This window comes from Orycteropus afer, unplaced genomic scaffold (assembly GCF_000298275.1).
Source record: "Orycteropus afer afer isolate SDZICR_OR568_19922 unplaced genomic scaffold, OryAfe1.0 scaffold00050, whole genome shotgun sequence".
Classification (NCBI taxonomy): Eukaryota; Metazoa; Chordata; class Mammalia; order Tubulidentata; family Orycteropodidae; genus Orycteropus; species Orycteropus afer.
Window position 1 is genome coordinate 13,651,411 of NW_006921637.1, and position 15,330 is coordinate 13,666,740.

The 15,330-nt window shown below is 39.6% G+C and overlaps 2 pseudogenes; both read left to right on the top strand.

Moving 5' to 3' along the window:
* The first annotated feature begins 12,059 nt into the window (after positions 1-12,059).
* On the top strand, positions 12,060-12,810 carry LOC103195060 (annotated as a pseudogene).
* Positions 12,811-13,535, top strand: LOC103195062 (annotated as a pseudogene).
* The last annotated feature ends 1,795 nt before the right edge of the window (positions 13,536-15,330 follow it).

A 15,330-nucleotide genomic window follows, 5' to 3' on the forward strand; every position in this document is an offset into this window, starting at 1 on the left:
GGCTCTGAAAGTCAGAAGGTTAAAGAACTCCTGATTTTCATATCTCCAGGTGATCCCAATGTGAAATATTTATGACATCTTTTCTGTTGCAGAATTCTTAAACAGATTGAACGGCTTGTTATCACCACCTTTGTGAGGGATATAGAATTACATTCACATTTCACCAAATAAGTTTTCCCCACATTACAGAAATGGTGAGCTCAGAACCTTGAGTTTGCCTTGAACCGGCCTGTGCATAAAGTCTCTTCTGAGAGCCTTTTGAAAATGCATGCCAAATAGTCTGGAAGGGTCTGGGGTGGTGGTGGTTGCTCTATGACTCTTGCAATCAGGAAGGGCTCATGGAATACCCAGCAGAATGCTGCCCTCTTGGAGGAGGAAGGATCTGGAGGAAAGGGGATTCATAGAAAGTGTCCAGGAAGTAGACCAAGGGCTAAGGCCAGAGTGAGTGGCCCTAGAGGACTACCTTCTTATTTTCCTTTTTCTCAGAAAGCAGAGATCAGTGTTGACATGACCATTAATAAAGCAGAAGAGGGCATTTTGGAGGTAGAATGCAGTCATGGCCCACTCTTTGGCACTCAGTCTTAATTCTGGTTAGGTGCATTGCTCGTCCATCTGGTGGTCACTTTCCCAGACTTGCATGGGGTGGCTGAGGCCAGTGATGTTGCTGATGAATGTTGTCATGCGTAGAAGTTGACAAAAATGGGAGGAAGAGAAAAGGAGAGTTGGTTTTAGCTTTGGTGCCTGAGAGGATGAAATGACCCTTTCAGTAACATTCAGGCTTCTTGATATTATTCCTGTGCTATTGTTATGTTCCTGTAGACCACTGGAGGATTTTAGATATTAGTAGGTCAACAAACCAAATTACTTTTACCTTCCTCTCTGACATGTTAATTTGGGCACTGATGAACAAAGGAATGGCTGAAGTGCTTAGAGGGGCTTCAGGTATAGCGCCTGCAGTTGCACAGCTTCAGGCGATAGGACATGGCTATGTGCACCAGTTTGTCTCAGCTGGCTAGAACTTGTAGACCCATCAGATAATCAGTTTAGATAGTAAGAGCAATAGAACTCATACTGAAACTCACCCCAGTATTTGTTTTAATAAAGTATGCTCTTTCTGAAGGCACAATTTAGAAAATAAATGTGTACTTCATTTAATATTAACTCCAAGTGGTTTTCATCTTGTGTGTTTAGCTTGTACATTAAATGAAGTGCAGAGTGCTATATGTTCACTAGCCTAAAACGTTCCTCATGTCAAACTTATTGGTAAGCTAGAGAAGAGGCAGAGCACTTAGTTTTGCAAGGAAGGCTGCTGTGTGCTACTTTGTATTGATGATCTCCCTCAGGCAGGTCTGTGGGTGAACACCACATGGTGAGACAAATTCTGATGAGTGCTGGGGAGGCTTCTTTGAAGGCCAAAGTGAATAATCTAGTTTGAAGGTAGGAAGAAGGATGAAGTGAATCCTCAACTGTGTGATTCATTATGTTGCTGCCCACCTTTGAGTCATAGCAATCAAGCACGCCATAAATATTTATTTATCAATCAATGTGTGCAAAGCCCATAGTGTGTATGAAGAACATGCAATTAATTGTGAGGTATGGTCACTGCATGGTGGGAACTCAGGCACCCATGGGAGCACAGTGTATGACAGGCAGGTCATACAAAGCAGCGATGGTGAATGCCACAGAGATGTCCATTCCCATGTATCACCTGGCCCCTGCCTTTCCAAGCTTTCTGGTACTCATGGCAGCCTCAGTCTCACCTAGATCGTAAGTCACTTCTAACAGAAGTTTATAAATAGCTCTAGCCTCATTTACCTCTAATATTTGTGAGATGTTGTATAAAGTCTGAGGAGCATCTGACACTTAGTAAATGGGTTTTTGAGTGAATGCATGCATTTTGCTCAGGTGCACAAGAGTGAGTATGAGCACTTCCTATCTTCAGGGAGGTAGAAGGTAAAGAAATAATGGTCATATGGGAATGTACAAGGACATGGGAGTAATGGCTAAAACTGCTTAGGTAGATCATAGAATGCTTCCTGAAAGAAAAATATTTGACTGGAGTCTTTTTGTTTTGTTTTGTTTTGTTTTACATTCAACAGTATGTGTACATTTAGTTTCACTCACCATTTACCATGCTCAGCCCTAACCCAGTCTCCTCCCCTCTCTGCCCAGTAACCCTGCCCCTGTGCCCCTCATAGTTGTGCACTCCTGTCTGTCCTGCATTTTCTCCATGTGAATGTTGCCCCTCTGGTGCCCCGCGGTCTATTGCTTGAAGGGATGTATTACCATAGAGTTTGTGCATACCTGGGTTGCCTGGGTTAAGTGGTCTGCATGTACATCTTGTTAATTATTGAGCTAAGAGCCAGCCCCTGGGAGTGAGTTTTATTTCAGGCTCAGAATGTATCCCACGGCCATAGTATTAGGGGTCTCACCAGACTCCATCTGACCAGTAATTCTGGTCATTATTGAGTTTTTGGATTTTGTTCCACATTTTTCCTCCCACTCTATCAAGGCTCTCCAGATTTGATCCTCTCCTGAGTGGTTGGCATTGGTAGCCAGGCACCATCTAGTTCTTCTGGTCTCGAGGGCCGTTGTATCCTAGGGCTGAGTGCTTCCAAATGGCACCTACCCCCCCCTTTTTTTTTGCATTCTTCTTTGCTTCCAACACTAAGAGACCATTAGCTGCATCTTAGATGGCCACTTGAAAGCTTTTAAGACCCCAGTCGCTATTCACCAATGTAGGATGAGGAACAAGGTTTTTATGTATTTTGTTGTGCCAATTGAGTAAGGTGTCCCCCAGTACTATGGTCCTGAGATGGTAGATCCATTGGATCTTTCTCCCACAGTTTGACTGGAGTCTTGAAAGAGTATTCCAGGTGGGCCTAGGAGGCATCCAGGCAGAGAGGACTATGTTGTTGTTGTTGTTTTTCTTGTTACATACCATCAAGTCCAACCTGACTCATAGCAACACCTCCTTGGGTTTCTGAGGCAATATCACTACGGAAGTAGATTTCTCATCCTTCCTTCCGAGGAGTGGCTGGTGGGTTTGAACTGCCAGCCTTCTGGTTAGCAGCCTGTATAAATCAGGAGGGCACCAGGAGACCTTGCATGTCTGAATTAGAATGTAGTTAGGGGTGAGTTGACTGAAGTCCAGGCTTCACTGGTATACTGCCCTGAAGGGATATAGGCCAGTCCATGTCACATAGGCACTGTGTGAACTGAGGGCTCTGGCAGGAGGCAGTAGTATAAGTGAAAAACATGATCTAGTTATTTGTGGCAAAGTGAGAGAAGGAATGAAGGAATGAATGAACTTCAGTATCCAGCACTGCGAAGAACAACTGGATCTAGTGTTACAAGAGAGAGTGAGTCTGCTGGGTAGGTCATGAAGCTTCAGCTTCAGTCCACTCACTTGCTTAGGCCATGAGAGAGGTCCTAGCAATGTGTTCACAGGGGTGTATTTTTTTTTCTTAATGTTTAACAAATGTTTTTAACATTTATAAAGGAATGATATGTTTGTGTTGTTGTTTTAAAGTGACTCTCAAAATTATATTGGCTCCAGTACACACAGAAACCTGGATCTACCCTTGGCCATCCACTCTAGACTGAATTTACAAGTTGCCCTCCATTTATAGCTCTCCTACCCTCTCCTTGCTGATCATTTTGAGGACTTCACTATGTCCCACTTCTTGAGCTCATTATTAGGGTTTCATTAATTGCCATTGATCCTTACTCATGGTGACCCTCTGTCCTTTGTAGGACTTTCAAGGACTTATTTTTTTAGGATTAGACAGCCAGGTCTTTCTTCCAGGCACCTCTGAATGGACTGGAACCACCAGTCTTTTGGATAGCTGACTACGCTAATCTTATGCACCACCCAGGGATTCTATTAGGGTTCCTAGTCTCCCTAAGGGAGCTCTGGTAGCATAGTGGCTAAAGCACTTGACTGCTAACCAGAAGGCTGGCGGTTCAAACCCACCAGCCACTCCTCGGAAGGAAGGTTGGGCAATCCTACTTCCATAGTGATACTGCCTCGGAAACCCAAGGAGGGGTCGCTATGAGTCGGGGCCGACTCGACGGCACATAACAACAACAACAACAGCAGTCTCCCTAAAGAGCTGGACTGGGTCCTGGGGGATGGGCTAGCAGGAGATGAAGGAGAGCAGAAGACTATATTCAGAGAAGGAGAAGGAGGGAACCACACCTATGTATGGATGAATGGTCCAATTGGGCTGGCTGAATGGCTGTATTGAGAGTAGTGGGAACCAAACCTAGCAGGCAAGCCTAAGCCAATCATTAACTGAAATAGTAGGTTAGAAACAGGAGCAAATCATCCTAAGGTGAAACAAACTCTGTGTAAACATAAATTGAATTCACAGGGACAAGCAGCATTTCCTGTGCAGCTCACACAGTGGTTTGTTGATATGCTTTTCAGCCTGGTAAAGGAACAATAAGAGGCCATTATGGAAATGTGGCAACGTGGAGCTGACACTGTGATGTATTGGCCCTACGGAAGAGGTCTTAGTGATGTCAACTGTAGCCTGTCCTGGGCTGTTTAGATAGAATCCTTAAGGGGTAGGCCTGTGCCATCATATAGATATTAGAAAGCAGGCAGATAGCCTTTCTGCATGAGAGATATAGAGACCCAGGAAGGAGCTGTCTCAATTTTAGAGCTTGCCTTTGTTGTTTTTTATTGACCAGTTCTGTTGTAGTGGTTTGATAATTCTTTTGCTTAGAACATATGCTTAATTGTCTTCTTGTTAATCCTTTGCCCTAATTTTAGTAGAGAAGTCCCCCACCTTTGCCACACTCCAGATTCACTGCAAAGCTTGTTGGGCAACACTGAGTGCTCTGTCTCCTGAGGCCAATTGGTTTTGTGGTGATCATGACTAGGGGATACCCTTAACCTGGTTACTTATCTGGCACATGGGTGCCTACTGCCTGCAGAATGAAATTTCTTACCCTGGCATTCAAATTCTCTTTCTATAACCATCTTCCCCTACCACCTCACCCCACATACATGCCTTGGCCAAGTTGAACTGCTGATGTTCCCGTACCTGCGCTGTATTTTCCAACTTCAACAACTTTGCCTAAGATCATTCCTCTGTTGGGAATGCCTCCATATCCATCATTGGGTATATAAATCCCATTACCCCTGCAAAGCCACTTTATTCATGCAAACTTTCGGACTTTTCTAGTAGCCAAAAATAATCATTGTCTCTCTGTGCTTCCTTGGCACATCATTTATACTTTTTATTGTACTTACTCTTTTCTGTCTTGTATCATTATTATTTTTGTACTACTTCATCTCCCCTACTATACTATGAACTTTTTTTTTAAGTGACATTAACTACATTTACTATGTTTTGCAGCCATCAACACTACCTATTTTCCAAAGTTTCTCACCACGCCAACGAAAAACCCAGTGTTCCTTAAGTAATAACTCTCCATTTTCCCCCAGTATCTAGCAACCACCAATAAACTCTTGTCTCTATGCATTTGCTTATTCTGGATAGTTCATATAAGTAGAATCATACTATATTTGTCCTTTGTGTCTGATTTATTTCACCTAGTATAATGTTATCAAGGTTCATCCATTTCACAGCATGTATCAGGACTTCATTTATCTTTATGGCTAAATAATATTCCATTGTATGTATGTACTGTTATCCACTGATGGACATTTAAGTTGTTTCCACCTTTTGGCTGTTGAGTAGTGTTGCAGTGAACATTGGTGTACACGTATCTATTTGAGTCCCTGCTTGCAAGTCTTTTGGATATATACCTAGGAGTGATACATTGTTGGGTCACATGGTAATTCTATGCTTACCTTTTTGAGGAACAATAAAATTGTTTTCCAGAGTGGCTGCACCATTTTACATCCTCACCAGAAATGCATGAGGGTTCCAAATTCTCTGCATCCTTGTCCACATTTGTTATTTTCTGATAATAGCCATTCTAGCAGATGTAAAGTGTCTTGTGGTTTTGATTTACATGTCCCTAATGACAAATGACTAAAAGGAATTTGGTGGTGCAGTAGTTAAGACATATGGCTGCTAATCAAAAGGTTGGTGGTTCAAACCCATCAGCTACTCCATCTAGGAAAGATGAGGTAGTCTGCTTCCATAAAGATTTACTGCCTTAGAAACCCAATGTGTGTCACTCTGTTGGAATCAACTCGGTGGCAGTGTTTGGTTTGTTTTTTGGTTAATGACTAATGAAGCTGACATATTTGCATGGGCATACTGCCTTTTTTTTTTTTTTTTAATTATTCTTTGGAGAAATGTCTTTTCATGACTTTCATTTTTTAATTGGGTCATTTGTGTTTTTGTTGTTGAGTTGCAGAAGTTCTTAATATATTCTGAATAGAAATCCTTATCACATATGTAGTTCCCAAATATCTTGTTATTCTGTGGTTATCTCTTCACTTTGTTAATAAAGTTCTTTGGTACACAAAAGTTTGAAATTTTGATGAAGTCTAATTAATGTGTTTTGTCTATTGTTACTTATATTTTTGATGTTATATCTAAGAATTCATTGTCAAAAACTAGTCCTGAAGCTTTGCCCCTATGTTTTCTTCTAAGGGTTTTGGGGTTTTAGTTTTAGATTTAAGTCATAAGTCCATTTTGAGGTAAATTTTTATATGGTGTGAGGTATGGGTCCAGTGTCATTCTTTTGCATCTGGAGATCCAGTTGTCCCAGCACCATTTGTTGATGAAAGTATATTTTTCTCCATTGAAAAGAGTTGGCACCCTTTTTGAAAACCAATTGATCAGAGATGAATGGGTATATTTTTGAACTGTCAATTCTATTCTATTGGTCTATATGTATATCCTTATACCAGTACCAGACTGTTTTGATTACTGTAGCTGTAGAGTATATTTTGAAATAGAGACATGTGAGTCCTCCTACTTTATTTATTTATTTTTTGGAACATTGCTTTGGCTATTTGAAGTCCCCTGCAGTTCCATATCAATTTGAGAAATGGTATTTCCATTTCTGAAAAAAAGACTGTTGGAATTTTGATAGTGATTGTGTTGAATCTGTAGATCTCTTTGGATAGTATGACATCTTAATAACATTAAGTCTTCCAAACTAGGGACAGCAGATGTCTTTCCATTCATTTAAAAAACCAAAACCAAACCCACTGCCATCAAGTCGGATCTGACTCATAGCGACCCCTCCTTGGGTTTCTGAGGCATCATCACTATGGAAGTAGATTGTCCAATATTACTTCTGAGGAGTGGCTAGTGGGTTTGAACCACCAGCCTTCTGGTTAGCAGTCAAATGCCTTAGGCACTATGCCACCAGAGCTCCCTTCCATTCATTTAGGTCTTCTTTAATTTCTTTCAGCAACATTTTGTAACTTTCTAAGTACAAGTCTTTCACCTCCCTGGTTAAATTTATTCCTAGGTATTTTATTTTTTTTATATGCTTTTATAAATGGAATTGTTTTATTAATTGGTTTTTCAGATTGTTTGCTACTGGTGTCTAGAAACAGAACAGAAGTTTTTGTGTTGACCTTGTACCCTGCCACTCTGCTGAATTCATTTATTAGCTCTAGTGGCTTTCTTGTTGATCTTTGGGCGTTTTTTATATATAGGATTATATCATCTGCAAGGAAGTATAGTTTTACTTCTTCCTTCCCAATTTGGAGACCTTTTATTTCTGTCTATGACCTAATTGCTCTGGCTAGTATCTACTGTACAATATTGAATAACAAGCAGTCACATCCTTGTCTAGTTCATAATCATAGGGGGAATGTTCTTAGTCTTTTTCCATTGAGTATGATGTTAGTTGTGTAGAATATAAATGTCTTGAAGATCACTTTCTTCTGTCTTTTTATCTTTTAGAGTGTTTTAAAGATAGTGGACACTCAATAGATTCTTATAGAACTAAATTGAAGTTTTGAAAGCATTATTTTCTTAAAGGATGAAAACAGATAGTGGTGGTCTATAGGATCATGAACCTATTTAAATCCATTCTCTGTGAGGACATTTTTTAAGAGTCAATGGTCAACTGGCTAAAATGCTTGGTAAGGATGATAAGAGGAATATGGTCAAGCATAGTAAATAGAATTTTTCCCTCCTGAGAGGTTCACTGTAGGCATGATGAGTGCCTCTAATTTCCACTGGAAAGTCAGTGCTCCAGAGCAATATCAATCACAAGTATGCCACCAGAAAATGTATTGGACTCCAGGCTGAAAGCTAGATTCTGGCTTGTTATTGTTATTAGGTGCCACTGAGTGAACTTCAAATCATAGTGATGAACAGAACGAAACACAACCCTGTCTTGTGCCATCCTCAAAATTCTTGCTATGCTTGAGCCCATTGTCACAGCCACTGTATCAATCATCTCTTTGAAGGTTTTCCTCTTTTTTGCTGACCCTCTACTTTACCAAACATCCTATATGTCTCCAGGGACTGGTCCCTTCTGACAACGTCACTAAAGTATGTGAGACAAAATCTGGCCATTCTTGCTTCTGGCTGCACTTCTTCCAAGGCAGATTTTTTTCATTCTTCTGATAGTCCATGGTATTTTCAATATTTGTCACCAACAGCACAATTCAAATGCACCAATTATTCTGTGGTCTTCATTATTCATTGTCCAGCTTTCATATGCATGTGAGGTTATTGAAGATACCATGGCTTGGGTCAGGTGCACCCTTATTCTTCAAAGTGACATCTTTACTCTTTAACACCTTAAAGAGGTCTTTTGCAACAGATTTGCCCAGTGCAATATGACATTTGATTTCTTGACTGCTGCTTTTAGGAACATTGATTGTGGATCCAAGTAAAACGAAATCTTTGACAGCTTCAATCTTTTCTCTATTTATTGTGATGTGGCTTATTGGTCCATTTGTGAGGATTTTTGTTTTCTTTGTGTTGAGGTGTAATCCATACTGAACACTGTAGTCTTTGACCTTCAGCAGTAAGGGTTACAAGTCATCTTCACTTTCAGCAAGAAAAGTTGGGTCACCTGTACATCATAGGTTGTTAATAAATTGTCCTCCAATCCGGGTGCTGCATTTTTCTTCATATAGCACACTTTCTTGGATTATTGCTCAGCATAAAGATTGAATAAGTATTGTGAACTAATACAACCCTGATGCACACCTTTCCTGATTTTAAATCATTCAGTATCCCCTTGTTCTGTTCGAAAGACTGCCTCTTGGTCTGTGTACAGGTTCCTCATGAGCACAACTTAAGTGTACTGCAATTCCTATTCTTTTCAATGTTATTCATAATTTGTTATGATCCACACAGTCAAATGTTTTTGCATAGTTAATAAAACCCTGGTAAACATCCTTCCGATATTCTTTGCTTTTAACCAAAATCTATTCATCATTAACAATGATATCTCTAATTCCACATCCTCTTCTGAATCTGGCTTTGATTTCTGGCAGCTCTCTGTCAATGTAATGCTACAACCACTTTTGAATTATCTTCAACAAAATTTTACTTCCATAAAATTAATGATATGGTTCAGCAATCACTGCTGAGTTAGGTTAGTTATGTTAGTTGTGTAGAATATAAATGTCCTAAAGATCACTTTCTTCTGTATTTTTATCTTTTAGAGTGTTTTAAACATAGAGGACCCTCACTAGATTCTTATAGAACTAAATTGAAGTTTTGCAGGCATTGTTTTCTTAAAGGATCCAAACAGATAGTGGTGGTCTATAGCATCATGACCCTATTTAACTCCATTCTCTGTGACGATATTTTCTAAGAGTCATTGGCCAACTGGCTAAAATGTTTGGTAGGGATGACAAGAGGAATATATTTGTTTTGTCATATTTTGTTAGATCACTTTTCTTTGGAAAGGGCACAATTATGAGCCTCTTCCAGTCAGTTGACCAGGTAGCTGTCTTCCAAATTTCTTGACATACATGAGTGAGCATCTCCAGTGCTCCATCTGTTTGTTGAAACATCTCAATGGATATTCTGGCAATTCCCGAAGTCTTGTTTTTTTACCAGATCCTTCAATGCAGCTTGGACGTCTTCCTTCAGTACCATTGGTTCTTGATCATATGTAACCCTCTGAAATTGCGGAATGTTGACCAATTCTTTTTGCTAGAGTGCCTCTGTATTCCTTCCACATTCTTCTGATGCTTCCCGAATTGTTCAATATTTTGCCCATAGAATCCTTCAATATGGCAACTTGAGGCTTCAATTTTTTTCTTCAGTTCTTTCAGCTTGAGAAATGCAAAGCATGTTTCTCCTTTTTGGTTTTCTAACTTCAAGTCTTTGCACATCTCATTATATTTTTCTTGTCTTCTCAAACCTCCCCTTGAAATCTTCTGTTCAGCTCTTTTATTTCAAACTTTCTTCCATTTATTTTAGCTACTATCCATTCAAGAGCAAGTTTCAGAGTCTCTTCTGACATACATTTGGTCTTTTCTTCCTTTCCTGTCTTTTTAATGACCTCTTGCTTTCTTTGTGTATGATGTTCTGAATGTCATCCAACAACTGGTCTTTAGTCATTGGTGTCCGATGTGTAAAATCTATCCTTCAGATGGTCTCTAAATTCAGGTAGGATGCAATCAAGGTTGTATTTTGCCTCTTGTGAACTTGTTTTAATTTTCCTCAACCTCAACTTGAACTTGCATATGAACAATTGATGGTTTTTCCTCAATCAGCTCCAGACCTTGTTCTGATTGGTTATATTGAGTTTCTCCTTCGACTCTTTCCACAGATATAGTTGATTGGACTCTTCTGTATTCCATCTGATGAGATCCTCAATAATAGTCACCACTTATGTTGGAAAAAGGTATTTACAATGAATAAGCCATTGGTCTTGCAAAATTCTATCATGCTGTCTCCAGGGTCATTTCTATCCTCAAAGTCATATTTTAAAACTACTGATGCTTCTTTACTTCCAACTTTTGCATTGCAATCACCAGTAATTATCAATATATCTTGACTGCATGTTTGGTCAATTTCAGACTGCAAAAGTTGGTAAAAATCTTCAGTTTCTTCACCTTTGGCATTAATGGTTGTCATACAAATTTGAATAACAGTAGTACTAACTAGTCTTCTTTGTAGGCTTATGAATATTATCCCATCCCTGACAGAACTGTACTTCAGGATAGATATTGAAATCTTTTTAATGATGAAGGCAACACTATTCCTCTTCAACCTCTCATTCCTAGTATAGTAAACCATTTCTTTGTCAGTTTCAAAATGGCCAATATCAGTTCATTTCAGCTCACTAATGCCTAGGATATCAATCTTTATGCATTCCATTTCATTTTTGAGAACTTGCAATTTTCCTAGATTTATATTTCATACATTCCACATTCTGATGTTAATGGATGTTTGCAGCTCTTCTCATTTTGAGTTGTGCCACATCAGCAAATGAAGGTCTAGAAAGCTTTACTCCATCCACATCATTCAGGTAGACTTTATTTTGAGAAGGCAGCTCTTCCCCAGTCATATATTTAGAGCATTACAAACTGAGGGACTCATCTTCTGGCACTATATCAGACAATATTTCACTGCTATTCACAAAAATTCTCAAGCCTTTTTCAGTGTGCAATTTTTTCAGAACTTTATGGCCTTGTCTCTCTTCCCAGTCTGTCTTTATCTGGAAACTCTACTGAATCCTGTCTACCATGGGTGATCCTGCTAGTATTTAAAATACTGGTGGTATAGCTTCCAGCATCATAATGCAGATGCCAGCACAGCACAACAAACTGACAGAAAAATGGTGGGTATTCTGGCTTAGATTATCTACATTGATTAACCGAAGTCTCTTGAACTGTTTTTTTTTTTTTTTTCTTCTTCTTCCATTTTAGTTTCCATGTCTGTAAACTCGTGATTACAATAAGAACTTAACAACCACTGAAATATGTTTGGGATAAAATAGATCAGGTATAAAAAAAATGCTTCAAGTTTCTGAGAACAAAGAATAAAAAGTCATATCCATCTTTCAAAATCTTCAGGTTGAATGTGGTGCTAGCTTCTGGCCTCCTTTTGCATCCTATTGTTGTTAGATGCCGTTGAGTTGTCTCCAACTCATAGCCACCCTGTGTACAACAGAATGAAACACTGCCTGGTCCCATGCTATCCTCACAGTATTTACTATGCTTGATTTCACTGTGGCAATATGATCACCTGACAGCTACCTATCTTCTGCTTCTAGCCAAGAAGGCTCAAGGAAGACCTGTTTGTTTAATGCTTCTTTCTTTTTTCCTGTGGACAAGCCAGTGCTAATCCATCTGGAGACTTCAAGTCAAAGAATCTGAGCCTGGAAGGTGTGACCACAAGGGATGGAAATTATGTGGTTGGATTTATGGACTATGAATGTTGTGAAGAAAATTCGTCAGTAGGTGTGGCTACACCCCAAACACCCCAGTTTGCAAAGCATTGGACAGAATCAGATGATCAGGACTGCAAATCATTAACTCCAGTATTAGGCAGAGCATCTGCAAATAAATTAAAGAACAAAGAAAATGTGCATACTCCTACATCTGCCATCAAGAAGGAAGAATACTTTGTATTTCCTGAGCCAAAGATTCCCCTTAATAAGAACCAGCACAAAAGGGGAATACTCACCCAAACTGAATCATTACACTATGCCCTCCAAAGGTAGAAACCAGTGGCTGAGAGAAACCCCAATTAAACACCACTAAGTTCAGCAGGAACAAGCAAGTTAACCACAGGAGTCATCAGCCCTGAGAGGTGGTGCCTCTCAGTGGAACTAGATCCCAAGAAAGCACATGTAGAGGATACGCCAAGAAGAAAAGGAACCAAAGTGTTTGGAAGCCTTGAAAGAGGGTTGGATAAAGTTATCACTGTGCTTACCAGGAATATGAAGGGTTATGATGAACTTCTCAAACCCTATGAATTATATGAAACTATTGGAACAGGTGGCTTTGCAAAGGCCAAACTTGCCTGCCATATCCTCACTGGAGAAATGGTAGCTATGAAAATAATGGATGAAAGTGCCCTTGGGAGTGATTTGCCCAGGATCAAAATGGAGACATGCTTTGAAGAACCTGAGACATCAGCATATATGCCAACTCTACCATGTATAGAGACTGCCAACAAAATATTCATGGTTCTTGAGTATAGCCCTGGGGGAGAGGTGTTTGATTACATCATCTCCCAGGACCTCCTGTCAGAGGTGGAGACCTGGGTGGTCTTCCATCAGATAGTATCTGCAGTGGCCTACGTGCACAGCCAAGGCTATGCCCACAGAGACCTCAAGCCAGAAAATGTGTTGTTTGATGAACACCATAACTTAAAGCTTTGGTCTTTGACTTTAGTCTCTGTGAAAAACCCAAGGGTGACAATGATTACCACCTACAGACATGCTGTGGGAGCCTTGCTTATGCAGCACCAGAGTTAATACCAGGCAAATTGTATCTGGGGTCAGAGTGAGATGTTTGGAGCATGGGCATCCTCTTATATGTACTTATGTGTGGATTTCTTCCATTTGATGATGATAATGTCATGGCTTTGTACAAAAAGCCACGGTGCCAATTCATTCCATTTAGAGTCTTCTCATGTTTTGGTAACTGTCCACTTTACTAAGCATATTATCCTTCTCCAGGATCTGGTTCCTTCTGACAACATGATCAAAGTATATAAGATGAAGTCTGGCCATTCTTCTAAGGAATACTCCAGCTGTATTGTTTCCAAGACAAATTTATTCCTTCTTTTAGCAGTTCATAGTACTTCAGTATTCTTTGCCAACACCACAATTCAAATGCATCAATTCATTGCATCTTTAGCTGGCCTATATCACAGCCTCATCATATGTTTTTAAATTATATACATACTTGTTGGTATCCATTGCTAAACTGTGAGCTCCTTCATGGCAGATGACCTACCTCTTTTGATCTGATCCCCAAGACCTAGCAAAGTACATGCCACCAAGTAAGTAAAGCTTGGTTGAGTGAATTGCCTGTGCAGGAATCCACCACATTCTCCTGATTTCTCTACAGTCTTACTCACCAACCAGAGGTGAAATGGAGGTGTAGGAACCTGAGGATCAGCATTCTTCTAATTACATTTGAAGTATTCATCTCCAGGGAACCCAAGGGATGGAGTTGACATTAATTTCTGGCTTGGAGATCAAGCAGATAAGGCATAGAGTTCAATTAAACATTGCCATTTGATATCTGGGGGACAAATTTCTTGGTAAATAGGCAAAACAAACAAACAAACAAACAAACAAACAAAAAAAAAACCAGAGAGCGTTTGTCTTTAAGGACAAACAAAGTTGACAAAGTTGATGGGATAAGTTGACTTGTTGGTCCCTAGGCAAAAAGCACAAGAGAGAAGACTACGCATCTAATTTTGAAATTTTATAATCCTCTGATAGGCCTTCCTAAGGAAGGCCAGAGACATATTTTGGAAGTGGAAAAGGATTGTGTTTGTTTTAGGCAATAGTTAGCAAACTTAGTAACTGAATTTTGTGAATTACTCTGTATAATAGAAATTCTGGTTACAATAATAGGATTGTCAAAGTATTCATAAATCCTTCAATACATATCCACTGAGCACCTGTGTGGCAGGAACTTGATGCATCACCCAGCTCCTCCTTCAATGAAGGACTTATCACACTAGGTAGGAGTCTCTGGGTGGACAGTTAACATTTCAGCTGCTAACTGAAAGGTTGGAAGTTTGAGTCCACACAGAGCTCTTCAGAAAAAAAAAAAAAAAAAAAAATCCTGGTGATCTACTTCCAAATAATCAACCTCTGAAAACCCTATGGATACTGACACACACAGGATTACCATGAGTACAAATTAATTTGATGACTACTTTAAAAAAAAAAATTTTTAAGTGCTGAGTTTTAGGAGTACTATCAACAGATACCTTCAACTGACAGTCCATTCCAGGTTGCCTCAGTTTTAGAGAGCAGCCTGACCTCAAATCATGTCCCTTCATGGGGCAGCCCACATACAATGCTTGACCAGTTTTGGAGGGTATAAAGGTCTGACTATCTTGACTTAATGTAGTCCAATGTGAATCTAAGGGACATTTTAGTTCAGAGCTCCTAAAGGGGTTGGTTGAAGCTGTTGTTGGGATTGATTACAGCTTGATTTTTCTTTTTTCCCTGTCTTGCTTTCTTCTTTTCTGGTCCATGGTATTGATTCCAAGAGCATACCTTGATAAATATCCAAGATGTTCAAATATCCAACATGTTTAAATCTCACTCAGAGCCTGCTTCTCAAAGAAGCTGACCTTCAACAATCTTCCCATCTACCAAGGATATTTTATTTTTATTTTTTTAAATTAGGATTTGGGTGAAGATTTACAGAGTAAATTCCCTTTTCATACAGCAGTTCACATATACTTTGTCTCATGTCATTGACCAAAA